Source organism: Pristiophorus japonicus, chromosome 1 (genome assembly GCF_044704955.1).
Source record: "Pristiophorus japonicus isolate sPriJap1 chromosome 1, sPriJap1.hap1, whole genome shotgun sequence".
NCBI lineage: Eukaryota > Metazoa > Chordata > Chondrichthyes > Pristiophoridae > Pristiophorus > Pristiophorus japonicus.
Window position 1 is genome coordinate 476,312,290 of NC_091977.1, and position 21,327 is coordinate 476,333,616.

General features: G+C 49.4%; 16 non-coding genes across 16 annotated transcripts; all 16 read left to right on the forward strand.

The window, feature by feature from the left end:
- Positions 1-497: 497 nt before the first annotated feature.
- On the forward strand, positions 498-570 carry trnar-acg (transfer RNA arginine (anticodon ACG)). Its single transcript has one exon. It is a non-coding gene; the product is annotated as a tRNA-Arg (tRNA).
- Positions 571-1,733: 1,163 nt separating this feature from the next.
- trnar-acg (transfer RNA arginine (anticodon ACG)) lies at positions 1,734-1,806 on the forward strand. Its single transcript has one exon. It is a non-coding gene; the product is annotated as a tRNA-Arg (tRNA).
- A 1,150-nt stretch (positions 1,807-2,956) lies between these two features.
- trnar-acg (transfer RNA arginine (anticodon ACG)) lies at positions 2,957-3,029 on the forward strand. Its single transcript has one exon. It is a non-coding gene; the product is annotated as a tRNA-Arg (tRNA).
- Positions 3,030-4,179: 1,150 nt separating this feature from the next.
- On the forward strand, positions 4,180-4,252 carry trnar-acg (transfer RNA arginine (anticodon ACG)). The gene has a single exon. It is a non-coding gene; the product is annotated as a tRNA-Arg (tRNA).
- A 1,150-nt stretch (positions 4,253-5,402) lies between these two features.
- trnar-acg (transfer RNA arginine (anticodon ACG)) lies at positions 5,403-5,475 on the forward strand. The gene has a single exon. It is a non-coding gene; the product is annotated as a tRNA-Arg (tRNA).
- Positions 5,476-6,625: 1,150 nt separating this feature from the next.
- trnar-acg (transfer RNA arginine (anticodon ACG)) lies at positions 6,626-6,698 on the forward strand. The gene has a single exon. It is a non-coding gene; the product is annotated as a tRNA-Arg (tRNA).
- A 1,150-nt stretch (positions 6,699-7,848) lies between these two features.
- On the forward strand, positions 7,849-7,921 carry trnar-acg (transfer RNA arginine (anticodon ACG)). Its single transcript has one exon. It is a non-coding gene; the product is annotated as a tRNA-Arg (tRNA).
- Positions 7,922-10,277: 2,356 nt separating this feature from the next.
- trnar-acg (transfer RNA arginine (anticodon ACG)) lies at positions 10,278-10,350 on the forward strand. Its single transcript has one exon. It is a non-coding gene; the product is annotated as a tRNA-Arg (tRNA).
- Positions 10,351-11,500: 1,150 nt separating this feature from the next.
- On the forward strand, positions 11,501-11,573 carry trnar-acg (transfer RNA arginine (anticodon ACG)). The gene has a single exon. It is a non-coding gene; the product is annotated as a tRNA-Arg (tRNA).
- Positions 11,574-12,723: 1,150 nt separating this feature from the next.
- On the forward strand, positions 12,724-12,796 carry trnar-acg (transfer RNA arginine (anticodon ACG)). Its single transcript has one exon. It is a non-coding gene; the product is annotated as a tRNA-Arg (tRNA).
- Positions 12,797-13,929: 1,133 nt separating this feature from the next.
- Positions 13,930-14,002, forward strand: trnar-acg (transfer RNA arginine (anticodon ACG)). The gene has a single exon. It is a non-coding gene; the product is annotated as a tRNA-Arg (tRNA).
- Positions 14,003-16,358: 2,356 nt separating this feature from the next.
- trnar-acg (transfer RNA arginine (anticodon ACG)) lies at positions 16,359-16,431 on the forward strand. The gene has a single exon. It is a non-coding gene; the product is annotated as a tRNA-Arg (tRNA).
- A 1,150-nt stretch (positions 16,432-17,581) lies between these two features.
- Positions 17,582-17,654, forward strand: trnar-acg (transfer RNA arginine (anticodon ACG)). The gene has a single exon. It is a non-coding gene; the product is annotated as a tRNA-Arg (tRNA).
- A 1,150-nt stretch (positions 17,655-18,804) lies between these two features.
- trnar-acg (transfer RNA arginine (anticodon ACG)) lies at positions 18,805-18,877 on the forward strand. The gene has a single exon. It is a non-coding gene; the product is annotated as a tRNA-Arg (tRNA).
- Positions 18,878-20,010: 1,133 nt separating this feature from the next.
- On the forward strand, positions 20,011-20,083 carry trnar-acg (transfer RNA arginine (anticodon ACG)). The gene has a single exon. It is a non-coding gene; the product is annotated as a tRNA-Arg (tRNA).
- Positions 20,084-21,216: 1,133 nt separating this feature from the next.
- Positions 21,217-21,289, forward strand: trnar-acg (transfer RNA arginine (anticodon ACG)). Its single transcript has one exon. It is a non-coding gene; the product is annotated as a tRNA-Arg (tRNA).
- Positions 21,290-21,327: the final 38 nt, after the last annotated feature.

The following is a 21,327-nucleotide window of genomic DNA, read 5'->3' on the forward strand; positions in this document are numbered from 1 at the left end:
GGAAGCGAGTTGAGCCGCCACGAGCGTGAGGGAGCAAGCGAGAGGCCTGTCTGACTGATGGACAGATGATTCTATTGCCTGAGGCTTTGCCTGAAAGAAAGTGCTGCCTCTTTTCATGCATTGCTGCTCAAAGGCACTCCCTGCTGACACACAGATGCAAGTGTTCAAGCAAAACGGCGAAGGCACTGTCCTGTGCCTCAGCTGCAACATGTTCAGCTGTAAACTGCTCGTCATATTAAGAGCTCTGCCTTCAACGAATTGCCACTTACCACACACATACATACTTCAAAAGAATGCTCACTGCTTCAAGCCGGAGTGCAACCAACTACCTAAGCACGACTTTGCTTTGCTTTGTTTTCTACTGCACTGCTCCGCTCTCCCACCTGTGAATCGAAGGGATGCGACAGAGGTGCCTCTCTTTGGTGATTGTCTGCCTCATGCCTTGTAATCTGCCCGTCCTGTGCACCTGCTGATGTCGCAGCTATTTTTCACAGACTGGGCCAGTGGCGCAATGGATAACGCGTCTGACTACGGATCAGAAGATTGTAGGTTCGACTCCTACCTGGCTGGAGTATTTTTGCAATCTTTGCATTATGGCTTTGGATGCCACGTAAGCGAACATATTTGGTCAAACTGTCCAGCTCTTAAACTGGGAAGTACCTTCTTAGTGCAGTAGGCAGCACGTCAGTCTTGTAATCTGAAGGTCCTGAGTTCAATCCTTTGAAAAGGCATTGATACTTGTAAAGATGTTTTTCCTTCTTTCCATTTCAGCTGCATGCATGCAAAAATCGAGAAGTTTTGCTGCGACAGCACACCAAAGGATTTGATGTCCCTCAGCCTGCGGTGACCTTCAGAAGCAGATGGGCTCACCCACACCTGACACAACTCTTGTGTCTGAACTATTAACTGAGCCAAAAGAACAGTGGAGAATGCAGGCATTGATCCCACTGCCTCACACATGCAAAGTAAGCGCTCTCCCATTTGAGCAAATTCCCCATTCACATCTGGTATTAGCTCCCAGTTTGCATCTGACTCGCCCCTTATCACTTGCCTGCTCGCTTCCACGACCAGCAGAAATCTCCTGCTTCAGGTTGGCCTGCTCCCTGAACACTTTTCATGCTTTGCTCCAATCGACGTTACTGAGCAATAGCAAGCGAGCAAGGGCAGGACTGGAAGCCACGGATATGGTGAAAGACGCCAAGAAGAGCTCGAGCCTGCGGAAGGGAAGCGAGTTGAGCGTAACGTCGCAGCCGCCACGAGCGTGAGGGAGCAAGCGAGAGGCCTGTCTGACTGATGGACAGATGATTCTATTGCCTGAGGCTTTGCCTGAAAGAAAGTGCTGCCTCTTTTCATGCATTGCTGCTCAAAGGCACTCCCTGCTGACACACAGATGCAAGTGTTCAAGCAAAACGGCGAAGGCACTGTCCTGTGCCTCAGCTGCAACATGTTCAGCTGTAAACTGCTCGTCATATTAAGAGCTCTGCCTTCAACGAATTGCCACTTACCACACACATACATACTTCAAAAGAATGCTCACTGCTTCAAGCCGGAGTGCAACCAACTACCTAAGCACGACTTTGCTTTGCTTTGTTTTCTACTGCACTGCTCCGCTCTCCCACCTGTGAATCGAAGGGATGCGACAGAGGTGCCTCTCTTTGGTGATTGTCTGCCTCATGCCTTGTAATCTGCCCGTCCTGTGCACCTGCTGATGTCGCAGCTATTTTTCACAGACTGGGCCAGTGGCGCAATGGATAACGCGTCTGACTACGGATCAGAAGATTGTAGGTTCGACTCCTACCTGGCTCGAGTATTTTTGCAATCTTTGCATTATGGCTTTGGATGCCACGTAAGCGAACATATTTGGTCAAACTGTCCAGCTCTTAAACTGGGAAGTACCTTCTTAGTGCAGTAGGCAGCACGTCAGTCTCGTAATCTGAAGGTCCTGAGTTCAATCCTTTGAAAAGGCATTGATACTTGTAAAGATGTTTTTCCTTCTTTCCATTTCAGCTGCATGCATGCAAAAATCGAGAAGTTTTGCTGCGACAGCACACCAAAGGATTTGATGTCCCTCAGCCTGCGGTGACCTTCAGAAGCAGATGGGCTCACCCACACCTGACACAACTCTTGTGTCTGAACTATTAACTGAGCCAAAAGAACAGTGGAGAATGCAGGCATTGATCCCACTGCCTCACACATGCAAAGTAAGCGCTCTCCCATTTGAGCAAATTCCCCATTCACATCTGGTATTAGCTCCCAGTTTGCATCTGACTCGCCCCTTATCACTTGCCTCCTCGCTTCCACGACCAGCAGAAATCTCCTGCTTCAGGTTGGCCTGCTCCCTGAACACTTTTCATGCTTTGCTCCAATCGACGTTACTGAGCAATAGCAAGCGAGCAAGGGCAGGACTGGAAGCCACGGATATGGTGAAAGACGCCAAGAAGAGCTCGAGCCTGCGGAAGGGAAGCGAGTTGAGCCGCCACGAGCGTGAGGGAGCAAGCGAGAGGCCTGTCTGACTGATGGACAGATGATTCTATTGCCTGAGGCTTTGCCTGAAAGAAAGTGCTGCCTCTTTTCATGCATTGCTGCTTAAAGGCACTCCCTGCTGACACACAGATGCAAGTGTTCAAGCAAAACGGCGAAGGCACTGTCCTGTGCCTCAGCTGCAACATGTTCAGCTGTAAACTGCTCGTCATATTAAGAGCTCTGCCTTCAGCGAATTGCCACTTACCACACACATACATACTTCAAAAGAATGCTCACTGCTTCAAGCCGGAGTGCAACCAACTACCTAAGCACGACTTTGCTTTGCTTTGTTTTCTACTGCACTGCTCCGCTCTCCCACCTGTGAATCGAAGGGATGCGACAGAGGTGCCTCTCTTTGGTGATTGTCTGCCTCATGCCTTGTAATCTGCCCGTCCTGTGCACCTGCTGATGTCGCAGCTAGTTTTCACAGACTGGGCCAGTGGCGCAATGGATAACGCGTCTGACTACGGATCAGAAGATTGTAGGTTCGACTCCTACCTGGCTCGAGTATTTTTGCAATCTTTGCATTATGGCTTTGGATGCCACGTAAGCGAACATATTTGGTCAAACTGTCCAGCTCTTAAACTGGTAAGTACCTTCTTAGTGCAGTAGGCAGCACGTCAGTCTCATAATCTGAAGGTCCTGAATTCAATCCTTAGAAAAGGCATTGATACTTGTAAAGATGTTTTTCCTTCTTTCCATTTCAGCTGCATGCATGCAAAAATCGAGAAGTTTTGCTGCGACAGCACACCAAAGGATTTGATGTCCCTCAGCCTGCGGTGACCTTCAGAAGCAGATGGGCTCACCCACACCTGACACAACTCTTGTGTCTGAACTATTAACTGAGCCAAAAGAACAGTGCAGAATGCAGGCATTGATCCCACTGCCTCACACATGCAAAGTAAGCGCTCTCCCATTTGAGCAAATTCCTCATTCACATCTGGTATTAGCTCCCAGTTTGCATCTGACTCGCCCCTTATCACTTGCCTCCTCGCTTCCACGACCAGCAGAAATCTCCTGCTTCAGGTTGGCCCGCTCCCTGAACACTTTTCATGCTTTGCTCCAATCGACGTTACTGAGCAATAGCAGGCGAGCAAGGGCAGCACTGGAAGCCACGGATATGGTGAAAGACGCCAAGAAGAGCTCGAGCCTGCGGAAGGGAAGCGAGTTGAGCCGCCACGAGCGTGAGGGAGCAAGCGAGAGGCCTGTCTGACTGATGGACAGATGATTCTATTGCCTGAGGCTTTGCCTGAAAGAAAGTGCTGCCTCTTTTCATGCATTGCTGCTCAAAGGCACTCCCTGCTGACACACAGATGCAAGTGTTCAAGCAAAACGGCGAAGGCACTGTCCTGTGCCTCAGCTGCAACATGTTCAGCTGTAAACTGCTCGTCATATTAAGAGCTCTGCCTTCAACGAATTGCCACTTACCACACACATACATACTTCAAAAGAATGCTCACTGCTTCAAGCCGGAGTGCAACCAACTACCTAAGCACGACTTTGCTTTGCTTTGTTTTCTACTGCACTGCTCCGCTCTCCCACCTGTGAATCGAAGGGATGCGACAGAGGTGCCTCTCTTTGGTGATTGTCTGCCTCATGCCTTGTAATCTGCCCGTCCTGTGCACCTGCTGATGTCGCAGCTATTTTTCACAGACTGGGCCAGTGGCGCAATGGATAACGCGTCTGACTACGGATCAGAAGATTGTAGGTTCGACTCCTACCTGGCTGGAGTATTTTTGCAATCTTTGCATTATGGCTTTGGATGCCACGTAAGCGAACATATTTGGTCAAACTGTCCAGCTCTTAAACTGGGAAGTACCTTCTTAGTGCAGTAGGCAGCACGTCAGTCTTGTAATCTGAAGGTCCTGAGTTCAATCCTTTGAAAAGGCATTGATACTTGTAAAGATGTTTTTCCTTCTTTCCATTTCAGCTGCATGCATGCAAAAATCGAGAAGTTTTGCTGCGACAGCACACCAAAGGATTTGATGTCCCTCAGCCTGCGGTGACCTTCAGAAGCAGATGGGCTCACCCACACCTGACACAACTCTTGTGTCTGAACTATTAACTGAGCCAAAAGAACAGTGGAGAATGCAGGCATTGATCCCACTGCCTCACACATGCAAAGTAAGCGCTCTCCCATTTGAGCAAATTCCCCATTCACATCTGGTATTAGCTCCCAGTTTGCATCTGACTCGCCCCTTATCACTTGCCTCCTCGCTTCCACGACCAGCAGAAATCTCCTGCTTCAGGTTGGCCTGCTCCCTGAACACTTTTCATGCTTTGCTCCAATCGACGTTACTGAGCAATAGCAAGCGAGCAAGGGCAGGACTGGAAGCCACGGATATGGTGAAAGACGCCAAGAAGAGCTCGAGCCTGCGGAAGGGAAGCGAGTTGAGCCGCCACGAGCGTGAGGGAGCAAGCGAGAGGCCTGTCTGACTGATGGACAGATGATTCTATTGCCTGAGGCTTTGCCTGAAAGAAAGTGCTGCCTCTTTTCATGCATTGCTGCTTAAAGGCACTCCCTGCTGACACACAGATGCAAGTGTTCAAGCAAAACGGCGAAGGCACTGTCCTGTGCCTCAGCTGCAACATGTTCAGCTGTAAACTGCTCGTCATATTAAGAGCTCTGCCTTCAGCGAATTGCCACTTACCACACACATACATACTTCAAAAGAATGCTCACTGCTTCAAGCCGGAGTGCAACCAACTACCTAAGCACGACTTTGCTTTGCTTTGTTTTCTACTGCACTGCTCCGCTCTCCCACCTGTGAATCGAAGGGATGCGACAGAGGTGCCTCTCTTTGGTGATTGTCTGCCTCATGCCTTGTAATCTGCCCGTCCTGTGCACCTGCTGATGTCGCAGCTAGTTTTCACAGACTGGGCCAGTGGCGCAATGGATAACGCGTCTGACTACGGATCAGAAGATTGTAGGTTCGACTCCTACCTGGCTCGAGTATTTTTGCAATCTTTGCATTATGGCTTTGGATGCCACGTAAGCGAACATATTTGGTCAAACTGTCCAGCTCTTAAACTGGTAAGTACCTTCTTAGTGCAGTAGGCAGCACGTCAGTCTCATAATCTGAAGGTCCTGAATTCAATCCTTAGAAAAGGCATTGATACTTGTAAAGATGTTTTTCCTTCTTTCCATTTCAGCTGCATGCATGCAAAAATCGAGAAGTTTTGCTGCGACAGCACACCAAAGGATTTGATGTCCCTCAGCCTGCGGTGACCTTCAGAAGCAGATGGGCTCACCCACACCTGACACAACTCTTGTGTCTGAACTATTAACTGAGCCAAAAGAACAGTGCAGAATGCAGGCATTGATCCCACTGCCTCACACATGCAAAGTAAGCGCTCTCCCATTTGAGCAAATTCCTCATTCACATCTGGTATTAGCTCCCAGTTTGCATCTGACTCGCCCCTTATCACTTGCCTCCTCGCTTCCACGACCAGCAGAAATCTCCTGCTTCAGGTTGGCCCGCTCCCTGAACACTTTTCATGCTTTGCTCCAATCGACGTTACTGAGCAATAGCAGGCGAGCAAGGGCAGCACTGGAAGCCACGGATATGGTGAAAGACGCCAAGAAGAGCTCGAGCCTGCGGAAGGGAAGCGAGTTGAGCCGCCACGAGCGTGAGGGAGCAAGCGAGAGGCCTGTCTGACTGATGGACAGATGATTCTATTGCCTGAGGCTTTGCCTGAAAGAAAGTGCTGCCTCTTTTCATGCATTGCTGCTCAAAGGCACTCCCTGCTGACACACAGATGCAAGTGTTCAAGCAAAACGGCGAAGGCACTGTCCTGTGCCTCAGCTGCAACATGTTCAGCTGTAAACTGCTCGTCATATTAAGAGCTCTGCCTTCAACGAATTGCCACTTACCACACACATACATACTTCAAAAGAATGCTCACTGCTTCAAGCCGGAGTGCAACCAACTACCTAAGCACGACTTTGCTTTGCTTTGTTTTCTACTGCACTGCTCCGCTCTCCCACCTGTGAATCGAAGGGATGCGACAGAGGTGCCTCTCTTTGGTGATTGTCTGCCTCATGCCTTGTAATCTGCCCGTCCTGTGCACCTGCTGATGTCGCAGCTATTTTTCACAGACTGGGCCAGTGGCGCAATGGATAACGCGTCTGACTACGGATCAGAAGATTGTAGGTTCGACTCCTACCTGGCTGGAGTATTTTTGCAATCTTTGCATTATGGCTTTGGATGCCACGTAAGCGAACATATTTGGTCAAACTGTCCAGCTCTTAAACTGGGAAGTACCTTCTTAGTGCAGTAGGCAGCACGTCAGTCTTGTAATCTGAAGGTCCTGAGTTCAATCCTTTGAAAAGGCATTGATACTTGTAAAGATGTTTTTCCTTCTTTCCATTTCAGCTGCATGCATGCAAAAATCGAGAAGTTTTGCTGCGACAGCACACCAAAGGATTTGATGTCCCTCAGCCTGCGGTGACCTTCAGAAGCAGATGGGCTCACCCACACCTGACACAACTCTTGTGTCTGAACTATTAACTGAGCCAAAAGAACAGTGGAGAATGCAGGCATTGATCCCACTGCCTCACACATGCAAAGTAAGCGCTCTCCCATTTGAGCAAATTCCCCATTCACATCTGGTATTAGCTCCCAGTTTGCATCTGACTCGCCCCTTATCACTTGCCTCCTCGCTTCCACGACCAGCAGAAATCTCCTGCTTCAGGTTGGCCTGCTCCCTGAACACTTTTCATGCTTTGCTCCAATCGACGTTACTGAGCAATAGCAAGCGAGCAAGGGCAGGACTGGAAGCCACGGATATGGTGAAAGACGCCAAGAAGAGCTCGAGCCTGCGGAAGGGAAGCGAGTTGAGCCGCCACGAGCGTGAGGGAGCAAGCGAGAGGCCTGTCTGACTGATGGACAGATGATTCTATTGCCTGAGGCTTTGCCTGAAAGAAAGTGCTGCCTCTTTTCATGCATTGCTGCTTAAAGGCACTCCCTGCTGACACACAGATGCAAGTGTTCAAGCAAAACGGCGAAGGCACTGTCCTGTGCCTCAGCTGCAACATGTTCAGCTGTAAACTGCTCGTCATATTAAGAGCTCTGCCTTCAGCGAATTGCCACTTACCACACACATACATACTTCAAAAGAATGCTCACTGCTTCAAGCCGGAGTGCAACCAACTACCTAAGCACGACTTTGCTTTGCTTTGTTTTCTACTGCACTGCTCCGCTCTCCCACCTGTGAATCGAAGGGATGCGACAGAGGTGCCTCTCTTTGGTGATTGTCTGCCTCATGCCTTGTAATCTGCCCGTCCTGTGCACCTGCTGATGTCGCAGCTAGTTTTCACAGACTGGGCCAGTGGCGCAATGGATAACGCGTCTGACTACGGATCAGAAGATTGTAGGTTCGACTCCTACCTGGCTCGAGTATTTTTGCAATCTTTGCATTATGGCTTTGGATGCCACGTAAGCGAACATATTTGGTCAAACTGTCCAGCTCTTAAACTGGTAAGTACCTTCTTAGTGCAGTAGGCAGCACGTCAGTCTCATAATCTGAAGGTCCTGAATTCAATCCTTAGAAAAGGCATTGATACTTGTAAAGATGTTTTTCCTTCTTTCCATTTCAGCTGCATGCATGCAAAAATCGAGAAGTTTTGCTGCGACAGCACACCAAAGGATTTGATGTCCCTCAGCCTGCGGTGACCTTCAGAAGCAGATGGGCTCACCCACACCTGACACAACTCTTGTGTCTGAACTATTAACTGAGCCAAAAGAACAGTGCAGAATGCAGGCATTGATCCCACTGCCTCACACATGCAAAGTAAGCGCTCTCCCATTTGAGCAAATTCCTCATTCACATCTGGTATTAGCTCCCAGTTTGCATCTGACTCGCCCCTTATCACTTGCCTCCTCGCTTCCACGACCAGCAGAAATCTCCTGCTTCAGGTTGGCCCGCTCCCTGAACACTTTTCATGCTTTGCTCCAATCGACGTTACTGAGCAATAGCAGGCGAGCAAGGGCAGCACTGGAAGCCACGGATATGGTGAAAGACGCCAAGAAGAGCTCGAGCCTGCGGAAGGGAAGCGAGTTGAGCCGCCACGAGCGTGAGGGAGCAAGCGAGAGGCCTGTCTGACTGATGGACAGATGATTCTATTGCCTGAGGCTTTGCCTGAAAGAAAGTGCTGCCTCTTTTCATGCATTGCTGCTCAAAGGCACTCCCTGCTGACACACAGATGCAAGTGTTCAAGCAAAACGGCGAAGGCACTGTCCTGTGCCTCAGCTGCAACATGTTCAGCTGTAAACTGCTCGTCATATTAAGAGCTCTGCCTTCAACGAATTGCCACTTACCACACACATACATACTTCAAAAGAATGCTCACTGCTTCAAGCCGGAGTGCAACCAACTACCTAAGCACGACTTTGCTTTGCTTTGTTTTCTACTGCACTGCTCCGCTCTCCCACCTGTGAATCGAAGGGATGCGACAGAGGTGCCTCTCTTTGGTGATTGTCTGCCTCATGCCTTGTAATCTGCCCGTCCTGTGCACCTGCTGATGTCGCAGCTACTTTTCACAGACTGGGCCAGTGGCGCAATGGATAAAGCGTCTGACTACAAATCAGAAGATTGTAGGTTCGACTCCTACCTGGCTAGAGTATTTTTGCAATCTTTGCCACGTAAGCGAACATATTTGGTCAAACTGTCCAGCTCTTAAACTGGGAAGTACCTTCTTAGTGCAGTAGGCAGCACGTCAGTCACATAATCTGAAGGTCCTGAGTTCAATCCTTAGAAAAGGCATTGATACTTGGAAAGATGTTTTTCCTTCTTTCCATTTCAGCTGCATGCATGCAAAAATCGAGAAGTTTTGCTGCGACAGCACACCAAAGGATTTGATGTCCCTCAGCCTGCGGTGACCTTCAGAAGCAGATGGGCTCACCCACACCTGACACAACTCTTGTGTCTGAACTATTAACTGAGCCAAAAGAACAGTGGAGAATGCAGGCATTGATCCCACTGCCTCACACATGCAAAGTAAGCGCTCTCCCATTTGAGCAAATTCCCCATTCACATCTGGTATTAGCTCCCAGTTTGCATCTGACTCGCCCCTTATCACTTGCCTGCTCGCTTCCACGACCAGCAGAAATCTCCTGCTTCAGGTTGGCCTGCTCCCTGAACACTTTTCATGCTTTGCTCCAATCGACGTTACTGAGCAATAGCAAGCGAGCAAGGGCAGGACTGGAAGCCACGGATATGGTGAAAGACGCCAAGAAGAGCTCGAGCCTGCGGAAGGGAAGCGAGTTGAGCCGCCACGAGCGTGAGGGAGCAAGCGAGAGGCCTGTCTGACTGATGGACAGATGATTCTATTGCCTGAGGCTTTGCCTGAAAGAAAGTGCTGCCTCTTTTCATGCATTGCTGCTCAAAGGCACTCCCTGCTGACACACAGATGCAAGTGTTCAAGCAAAACGGCGAAGGCACTGTCCTGTGCCTCAGCTGCAACATGTTCAGCTGTAAACTGCTCGTCATATTAAGAGCTCTGCCTTCAGCGAATTGCCACTTACCACACACATACATACTTCAAAAGAATGCTCACTGCTTCAAGCCGGAGTGCAACCAACTACCTAAGCACGACTTTGCTTTGCTTTGTTTTCTACTGCACTGCTCCGCTCTCCCACCTGTGAATCGAAGGGATGCGACAGAGGTGCCTCTCTTTGGTGATTGTCTGCCTCATGCCTTGTAATCTGCCCGTCCTGTGCACCTGCTGATGTCGCAGCTATTTTTCACAGACTGGGCCAGTGGCGCAATGGATAACGCGTCTGACTACGGATCAGAAGATTGTAGGTTCGACTCCTACCTGGCTCGAGTATTTTTGCAATCTTTGCATTATGGCTTTGGATGCCACGTAAGCGAACATATTTGGTCAAACTGTCCAGCTCTTAAACTGGGAAGTACCTTCTTAGTGCAGTAGGCAGCACGTCAGTCTCATAATCTGAAGGTCCTGAGTTCAATCCTTAGAAAAGGCATTGATACTTGTAAAGATGTTTTTCCTTCTTTCCATTTCAGCTGCATGCATGCAAAAATCGAGAAGTTTTGCTGCGACAGCACACCAAAGGATTTGATGTCCCTCAGCCTGCGGTGACCTTCAGAAGCAGATGGGCTCACCCACACCTGACACAACTCTTGTGTCTGAACTATTAACTGAGCCAAAAGAACAGTGGAGAATGCAGGCATTGATCCCACTGCCTCACACATGCAAAGTAAGCGCTCTCCCATTTGAGCAAATTCCCCATTCACATCTGGTATTAGCTCCCAGTTTGCATCTGACTCGCCCCTTATCACTTGCCTCCTCGCTTCCACGACCAGCAGAAATCTCCTGCTTCAGGTTGGCCTGCTCCCTGAACACTTTTCATGCTTTGCTCCAATCGACGTTACTGAGCAATAGCAAGCGAGCAAGGGCAGGACTGGAAGCCACGGATATGGTGAAAGACGCCAAGAAGAGCTCGAGCCTGCGGAAGGGAAGCGAGTTGAGCCGCCACGAGCGTGAGGGAGCAAGCGAGAGGCCTGTCTGACTGATGGACAGATGATTCTATTGCCTGAGGCTTTGCCTGAAAGAAAGTGCTGCCTCTTTTCATGCATTGCTGCTCAAAGGCACTCCCTGCTGACACACAGATGCAAGTGTTCAAGCAAAACGGCGAAGGCACTGTCCTGTGCCTCAGCTGCAACATGTTCAGCTGTAAACTGCTCGTCATATTAAGAGCTCTGCCTTCAGCGAATTGCCACTTACCACACACATACATACTTCAAAAGAATGCTCACTGCTTCAAGCCGGAGTGCAACCAACTACCTAAGCACGACTTTGCTTTGCTTTGTTTTCTACTGCACTGCTCCGCTCTCCCACCTGTGAATCGAAGGGATGCGACAGAGGTGCCTCTCTTTGGTGATTGTCTGCCTCATGCCTTGTAATCTGCCCGTCCTGTGCACCTGCTGATGTCGCAGCTATTTTTCACAGACTGGGCCAGTGGCGCAATGGATAACGCGTCTGACTACGGATCAGAAGATTGTAGGTTCGACTCCTACCTGGCTCGAGTATTTTTGCAATCTTTGCATTATGGCTTTGGATGCCACGTAAGCGAACATATTTGGTCAAACTGTCCAGCTCTTAAACTGGTAAGTACCTTCTTAGTGCAGTAGGCAGCACGTCAGTCTCATAATCTGAAGGTCCTGAATTCAATCCTTAGAAAAGGCATTGATACTTGTAAAGATGTTTTTCCTTCTTTCCATTTCAGCTGCATGCATGCAAAAATCGAGAAGTTTTGCTGCGACAGCACACCAAAGGATTTGATGTCCCTCAGCCTGCGGTGACCTTCAGAAGCAGATGGGCTCACCCACACCTGACACAACTCTAATGTCTGAACTATTAACTGAGCCAAAAGAACAGTGCAGAATGCAGGCATTGATCCCACTGCCTCACACATGCAAAGTAAGCGCTCTCCCATTTGAGCAAATTCCTCATTCACATCTGGTATTAGCTCCCAGTTTGCATCTGACTCGCCCCTTATCACTTGCCTCCTCGCTTCCACGACCAGCAGAAATCTCCTGCTTCAGGTTGGCCCGCTCCCTGAACACTTTTCATGCTTTGCTCCAATCGACGTTACTGAGCAATAGCAGGCGAGCAAGGGCAGCACTGGAAGCCACGGATATGGTGAAAGACGCCAAGAAGAGCTCGAGCCTGCGGAAAGGAAGCGAGTTGAGCCGCCACGAGCGTGAGGGAGCAAGCGAGAGGCCTGTCTGACTGATGGACAGATGATTCTATTGCCTGAGGCTTTGCCTGAAAGAAAGTGCTGCCTCTTTTCATGCATTGCTGCTCAAAGGCACTCCCTGCTGACACACAGATGCAAGTGTTCAAGCAAAACGGCGAAGGCACTGTCCTGTGCCTCAGCTGCAACATGTTCAGCTGTAAACTGCTCGTCATATTAAGAGCTCTGCCTTCAACGAATTGCCACTTACCACACACATACATACTTCAAAAGAATGCTCACTGCTTCAAGCCGGAGTGCAACCAACTACCTAAGCACGACTTTGCTTTGCTTTGTTTTCTACTGCACTGCTCCGCTCTCCCACCTGTGAATCGAAGGGATGCGACAGAGGTGCCTCTCTTTGGTGATTGTCTGCCTCATGCCTTGTAATCTGCCCGTCCTGTGCACCTGCTGATGTCGCAGCTATTTTTCACAGACTGGGCCAGTGGCGCAATGGATAACGCGTCTGACTACGGATCAGAAGATTGTAGGTTCGACTCCTACCTGGCTCGAGTATTTTTGCAATCTTTGCCACGTAAGCGAACATATTTGGTCAAACTGTCCAGCTCTTAAACTGGGAAGTACCTTCTTAATGCAGTAGGCAGCACGTCAGTCTCATAATCTGAAGGTCCTGAATTCAATCCTTAGAAAAGGCATTGATACTTGTAAAGATGTTTTTCTTTCTTTCCATTTCAGCTGCATGCATGCAAAAATCGAGAAGTTTTGCTGCGACAGCACACCAAAGGATTTGATGTCCCTCAGCCTGCGGTGACCTTCAGAAGCAGATGGGCTCACCCACACCTGACACAACTCTTGTGTCTGAACTATTAACTGAGCCAAAAGAACAGTGGAGAATGCAGGCATTGATCCCACTGCCTCACACATGCAAAGTAAGCGCTCTCCCATTTGAGCAAATTCCCCATTCACATCTGGTATTAGCTCCCAGTTTGCATCTGACTCGCCCCTTATCACTTGCCTGCTCGCTTCCACGACCAGCAGAAATCTCCTGCTTCAGGTTGGCCTGCTCCCTGAACACTTTTCATGCTTTGCTCCAATCGACGTTACTGAGCAATAGCAAGCGAGCAAGGGCAGGACTGGAAGCCACGGATATGGTGAAAGACGCCAAGAAGAGCTCGAGCCTGCGGAAGGGAAGCGAGTTGAGCCGCCACGAGCGTGAGGGAGCAAGCGAGAGGCCTGTCTGACTGATGGACAGATGATTCTATTGCCTGAGGCTTTGCCTGAAAGAAAGTGCTGCCTCTTTTCATGCATTGCTGCTTAAAGGCACTCCCTGCTGACACACAGATGCAAGTGTTCAAGCAAAACGGCGAAGGCACTGTCCTGTGCCTCAGCTGCAACATGTTCAGCTGTAAACTGCTCGTCATATTAAGAGCTCTGCCTTCAGCGAATTGCCACTTACCACACACATACATACTTCAAAAGAATGCTCACTGCTTCAAGCCGGAGTGCAACCAACTACCTAAGCACGACTTTGCTTTGCTTTGTTTTCTACTGCACTGCTCCGCTCTCCCACCTGTGAATCGAAGGGATGCGACAGAGGTGCCTCTCTTTGGTGATTGTCTGCCTCATGCCTTGTAATCTGCCCGTCCTGTGCACCTGCTGATGTCGCAGCTAGTTTTCACAGACTGGGCCAGTGGCGCAATGGATAACGCGTCTGACTACGGATCAGAAGATTGTAGGTTAGACTCCTACCTGGCTCGAGTATTTTTGCAATCTTTGCATTATGGCTTTGGATGCCACGTAAGCGAACATATTTGGTCAAACTGTCCAGCTCTTAAACTGGTAAGTACCTTCTTAGTGCAGTAGGCAGCACGTCAGTCTCATAATCTGAAGGTCCTGAATTCAATCCTTAGAAAAGGCATTGATACTTGTAAAGATGTTTTTCCTTCTTTCCATTTCAGCTGCATGCATGCAAAAATCGAGAAGTTTTGCTGCGACAGCACACCAAAGGATTTGATGTCCCTCAGCCTGCGGTGACCTTCAGAAGCAGATGGGCTCACCCACACCTGACACAACTCTTGTGTCTGAACTATTAACTGAGCCAAAAGAACAGTGCAGAATGCAGGCATTGATCCCACTGCCTCACACATGCAAAGTAAGCGCTCTCCCATTTGAGCAAATTCCTCATTCACATCTGGTATTAGCTCCCAGTTTGCATCTGACTCGCCCCTTATCACTTGCCTCCTCGCTTCCACGACCAGCAGAAATCTCCTGCTTCAGGTTGGCCCGCTCCCTGAACACTTTTCATGCTTTGCTCCAATCGACGTTACTGAGCAATAGCAGGCGAGCAAGGGCAGCACTGGAAGCCACGGATATGGTGAAAGACGCCAAGAAGAGCTCGAGCCTGCGGAAGGGAAGCGAGTTGAGCCGCCACGAGCGTGAGGGAGCAAGCGAGAGGCCTGTCTGACTGATGGACAGATGATTCTATTGCCTGAGGCTTTGCCTGAAAGAAAGTGCTGCCTCTTTTCATGCATTGCTGCTCAAAGGCACTCCCTGCTGACACACAGATGCAAGTGTTCAAGCAAAACGGCGAAGGCACTGTCCTGTGCCTCAGCTGCAACATGTTCAGCTGTAAACTGCTCGTCATATTAAGAGCTCTGCCTTCAACGAATTGCCACTTACCACACACATACATACTTCAAAAGAATGCTCACTGCTTCAAGCCGGAGTGCAACCAACTACCTAAGCACGACTTTGCTTTGCTTTGTTTTCTACTGCACTGCTCCGCTCTCCCACCTGTGAATCGAAGGGATGCGACAGAGGTGCCTCTCTTTGGTGATTGTCTGCCTCATGCCTTGTAATCTGCCCGTCCTGTGCACCTGCTGATGTCGCAGCTACTTTTCACAGACTGGGCCAGTGGCGCAATGGATAAAGCGTCTGACTACAAATCAGAAGATTGTAGGTTCGACTCCTACCTGGCTAGAGTATTTTTGCAATCTTTGCCACGTAAGCGAACATATTTGGTCAAACTGTCCAGCTCTTAAACTGGGAAGTACCTTCTTAGTGCAGTAGGCAGCACGTCAGTCTCATAATCTGAAGGTCCTGAGTTCAATCCTTAGAAAAGGCATTGATACTTGGAAAGATGTTTTTCCTTCTTTCCATTTCAGCTGCATGCATGCAAAAATCGAGAAGTTTTGCTGCGACAGCACACCAAAGGATTTGATGTCCCTCAGCCTGCGGTGACCTTCAGAAGCAGATGGGCTCACCCACACCTGACACAACTCTTGTGTCTGAACTATTAACTGAGCCAAAAGAACAGTGGAGAATGCAGGCATTGATCCCACTGCCTCACACATGCAAAGTAAGCGCTCTCCCATTTGAGCAAATTCCCCATTCACATCTGGTATTAGCTCCCAGTTTGCATCTGACTCGCCCCTTATCACTTGCCTGCTCGCTTCCACGACCAGCAGAAATCTCCTGCTTCAGGTTGGCCTGCTCCCTGAACACTTTTCATGCTTTGCTCCAATCGACGTTACTGAGCAATAGCAAGCGAGCAAGGGCAGGACTGGAAGCCACGGATATGGTGAAAGACGCCAAGAAGAGCTCGAGCCTGCGGAAGGGAAGCGAGTTGAGCCGCCACGAGCGTGAGGGAGCAAGCGAGAGGCCTGTCTGACTGATGGACAGATGATTCTATTGCCTGAGGCTTTGCCTGAAAGAAAGTGCTGCCTCTTTTCATGCATTGCTGCTCAAAGGCACTCCCTGCTGACACACAGATGCAAGTGTTCAAGCAAAACGGCGAAGGCACTGTCCTGTGCCTCAGCTGCAACATGTTCAGCTGTAAACTGCTCGTCATATTAAGAGCTCTGCCTTCAGCGAATTGCCACTTACCACACACATACATACTTCAAAAGAATGCTCACTGCTTCAAGCCGGAGTGCAACCAACTACCTAAGCACGACTTTGCTTTGCTTTGTTTTCTACTGCACTGCTCCGCTCTCCCACCTGTGAATCGAAGGGATGCGACAGAGGTGCCTCTCTTTGGTGATTGTCTGCCTCATGCCTTGTAATCTGCCCGTCCTGTGCACCTGCTGATGTCGCAGCTATTTTTCACAGACTGGGCCAGTGGCGCAATGGATAACGCGTCTGACTACGGATCAGAAGATTGTAGGTTCGACTCCTACCTGGCTCGAGTATTTTTGCAATCTTTGCATTATGGCTTTGGATGCCACGTAAGCGAACATATTTGGTCAAACTGTCCAGCTCTTAAACTGGGAAGTACCTTCTTAGTGCAGTAGGCAGCACGTCAGTCTCATAATCTGAAGGTCCTGAGTTCAATCCTTAGAAAAGGCATTGATACTTGTAAAGATGTTTTTCCTTCTTTCCATTTCAGCTGCATGCATGCAAAAATCGAGAAGTTTTGCTGCGACAGCACACCAAAGGATTTGATGTCCCTCAGCCTGCGGTGACCTTCAGAAGCAGATGGGCTCACCCACACCTGACACAACTCTTGTGTCTGAACTATTAACTGAGCCAAAAGAACAGTGGAGAATGCAGGCATTGATCCCACTGCCTCACACATGCAAAGTAAGCGCTCTCCCATTTGAGCAAATTCCCCATTCACATCTGGTATTAGCTCCCAGTTTGCATCTGACTCGCCCCTTATCACTTGCCTCCTCGCTTCCACGACCAGCAGAAATCTCCTGCTTCAGGTTGGCCTGCTCCCTGAACACTTTTCATGCTTTGCTCCAATCGACGTTACTGAGCAATAGCAAGCGAGCAAGGGCAGGACTGGAAGCCACGGATATGGTGAAAGACGCCAAGAAGAGCTCGAGCCTGCGGAAGGGAAGCGAGTTGAGCCGCCACGAGCGTGAGGGAGCAAGCGAGAGGCCTGTCTGACTGATGGACAGATGATTCTATTGCCTGAGGCTTTGCCTGAAAGAAAGTGCTGCCTCTTTTCATGCATTGCTGCTCAAAGGCACTCCCTGCTGACACACAGATGCAAGTGTTCAAGCAAAACGGCGAAGGCACTGTCCTGTGCCTCAGCTGCAACATGTTCAGCTGTAAACTGCTCGTCATATTAAGAGCTCTGCCTTCAGCGAATTGCCACTTACCACACACATACATACTTCAAAAGAATGCTCACTGCTTCAAGCCGGAGTGCAACCAACTACCTAAGCACGACTTTGCTTTGCTTTGTTTTCTACTGCACTGCTCCGCTCTCCCACCTGTGAATCGAAGGGATGCGACAGAGGTGCCTCTCTTTGGTGATTGTCTGCCTCATGCCTTGTAATCTGCCCGTCCTGTGCACCTGCTGATGTCGCAGCTATTTTTCACAGACTGGGCCAGTGGCGCAATGGATAAAGCGTCTGACTACGGATCAGAAGATTGTAGGTTCGACTCCTACCTGGCTCGAGTATTTTTGCAATCTTTGCATTATGGCTTTGGATGCCACGTAAGCGAACATATTTGGTCAAACTGTCCAGCTCTTAAACTGGTAAGTACCTTCTTAGTGCAGTAGGCAGCACGTCAGTCTCATAATCTGAAGGTCCTGAATTCAATCCTTAGAAAAGGCATTGATACTTGTAAAGATGTTTTTCCTTCTTTCCATTTCAGCTGCATGCATGCAAAAATCGAGAAGTTTTGCTGCGACAGCACACCAAAGGATTTGATGTCCCTCAGCCTGCGGTGACCTTCAGAAGCAGATGGGCTCACCCACACCTGACACAACTCTAATGTCTGAACTATTAACTGAGCCAAAAGAACAGTGCAGAATGCAGGCATTGATCCCACTGCCTCACACATGCAAAGTAAGCGCTCTCCCATTTGAGCAAATTCCTCATTCACATCTGGTATTAGCTCCCAGTTTGCATCTGACTCGCCCCTTATCACTTGCCTCCTCGCTTCCACGACCAGCAGAAATCTCCTGCTTCAGGTTGGCCCGCTCCCTGAACACTTTTCATGCTTTGCTCCAATCGACGTTACTGAGCAATAGCAGGCGAGCAAGGGCAGCACTGGAAGCCACGGATATGGTGAAAGACGCCAAGAAGAGCTCGAGCCTGCGGAAAGGAAGCGAGTTGAGCCGCCACGAGCGTGAGGGAGCAAGCGAGAGGCCTGTCTGACTGATGGACAGATGATTCTATTGCCTGAGGCTTTGCCTGAAAGAAAGTGCTGCCTCTTTTCATGCATTGCTGCTCAAAGGCACTCCCTGCTGACACACAGATGCAAGTGTTCAAGCAAAACGGCGAAGGCACTGTCCTGTGCCTCAGCTGCAACATGTTCAGCTGTAAACTGCTCGTCATATTAAGAGCTCTGCCTTCAACGAATTGCCACTTACCACACACATACATACTTCAAAAGAATGCTCACTGCTTCAAGCCGGAGTGCAACCAACTACCTAAGCACGACTTTGCTTTGCTTTGTTTTCTACTGCACTGCTCCGCTCTCCCACCTGTGAATCGAAGGGATGCGACAGAGGTGCCTCTCTTTGGTGATTGTCTGCCTCATGCCTTGTAATCTGCCCGTCCTGTGCACCTGCTGATGTCGCAGCTATTTTTCACAGACTGGGCCAGTGGCGCAATGGATAACGCGTCTGACTACGGATCAGAAGATTGTAGGTTCGACTCCTACCTGGCTCGAGTATTTTTGCAATCTTTGCCACGTAAGCGAACATATTTGGTCAAACTGTCCAGCTCTTAAACTGGGAAGTACCTTCTTAGTGCAGTAGGCAGCACGTCAGTCTCATAATCTGAAGGTCCTGAATTCAATCCTTAGAAAAGGCATTGATACTTGTAAAGATGTTTTTCTTTCTTTCCATTTCAGCTGCATGCATGCAAAAATCGAGAAGTTTTGCTGCGACAGCACACCAAAGGATTTGATGTCCCTCAGCCTGCGGTGACCTTCAGAAGCAGATGGGCTCACCCACACCTGACACAACTCTTGTGTCTGAACTATTAACTGAGCCAAAAGAACAGTGGAGAATGCAGGCATTGATCCCACTGCCTCACACATGCAAAGTAAGCGCTCTCCCATTTGAGCAAATTCCCCATTCACATCTGGTATTAGCTCCCAGTTTGCATCTGACTCGCCCCTTATCACTTGCCTGCTCGCTTCCACGACCAGCAGAAATCTCCTGCTTCAGGTTGGCCTGCTCCCTGAACACTTTTCATGCTTTGCTCCAATCGACGTTACTGAGCAATAGCAAGCGAGCAAGGGCAGGACTGGAAGCCACGGATATGGTGAAAGACGCCAAGAAGAGCTCGAGCCTGCGGAAGGGAAGCGAGTTGAGCCGCCACGAGCGTGAGGGAGCAAGCGAGAGGCCTGTCTGACTGATGGACAGATGATTCTATTGCCTGAGGCTTTGCCTGAAAGAAAGTGCTGCCTCTTTTCATGCATTGCTGCTCAAAGGCACTCCCTGCTGACACACAGATGCAAGTGTTCAAGCAAAATGGCGAAGGCACTGTCCTGTGCCTCAGCTGCAACATGTTCAGCTGTAAACTGCTCGTCATATTAAGAGCTCTGCCTTCAACGAATTGCCACTTACCACACACATACATACTTCAAAAGAATGCTCACTGCTTCAAGCCGGAGTGCAACCAACTACCTAAGCACGACTTTGCTTTGCTTTGTTTTCTACTGCACTGCTCCGCTCTCCCACCTGTGAATCGAAGGGATGCGACAGAGGTGCCTCTCTTTGGTGATTGTCTGCCTCATGCCTTGTAATCTGCCCGTCCTGTGCACCTGCTGATGTCGCAGCTATTTTTCACAGACTGGGCCAGTGGCGCAATGGATAACGCGTCTGACTACGGATCAGAAGATTGTAGGTTCGACTCCTACCTGGCTCGAGTATTTTTGCAATCTTTGCCACGTAAGCGAACATATTTGGTCAAACTGTCCAGCTCTTAAACTGGGAAGTACCTTCTTAGTGCAGTAGGCAGCACGTCAGTCTCATAATCTGAAGGTCCTGAATTCAATCCTTAGAAAAGGCATTGATACTTGTAAAGATGTTTTTCTTTCTTTCCATTTCAGCTGCATGCATGCAAAAATCGAGAAGTTTTGCTGCGACAGCACACCAAAGGATTTGATGTCCCTCAGCCTGCGGTGACCTTCAGAAGCAGATGGGCTCACCCACACCTGACACAACTCTTGTGTCTGAACTATTAACTGAGCCAAAAGAACAGTGGAGAATGCAGGCATTGATCCCACTGCCTCACACATGCAAAGTAAGCGCTCTCCCATTTGAGCAAATTCCCCATTCACATCTGGTATTAGCTCCCAGTTTGCATCTGACTCGCCCCTTATCACTTGCCTGCTCGCTTCCACGACCAGCAGAAATCTCCTGCTTCAGGTTGGCCTGCTCCCTGAACACTTTTCATGCTTTGCTCCAATCGACGTTACTGAGCAATAGCAAGCGAGCAAGGGCAGGACTGGAAGCCACGGATATGGTGAAAGACGCCAAGAAGAGCTCGAGCCTGCGGAAGGGAAGCGAGTTGAGCCGCCACGAGCGTGAGGGAGCAAGCGAGAGGCCTGTCTGACTGATGGACAGATGATTCTATTGCCTGAGGCTTTGCCTGAAAGAAAGTGCTGCCTCTTTTCATGCATTGCTGCTCAAAGGCACTCCCTGCTGACACACAGATGCAAGTGTTCAAGCAAAATGGCGAAGGCACTGTCCTGTGCCTCAGCTGCAACATGTTCAGCTGTAAACTGCTCGTCATATTAAGAGCTCTGCCTTCAACGAATTGCCACTTACCACACACATACATACTTCAAAAGAATGCTCACTGCTTCAAGCCGGAGTGCAACCAACTACCTAAGCACGACTTTGCTTTGCTTTGTTTTCTACTGCACTGCTCCGCTCTCCCACCTGTGAATCGAAGGGATGCGACAGAGGTGCCTCTCTTTGGTGATTGTCTGCCTCATGCCTTGTAATCTGCCCGTCCTGTGCACCTGCTGATGTCGCAGCTATTTTTCACAGACTGGGCCAGTGGCGCAATGGATAACGCGTCTGACTACGGATCAGAAGATTGTAGGTTCGACTCCTACCTGGCTCGAGTATTTTTGCAATCTTTGCCACGTAAGCGAACATATT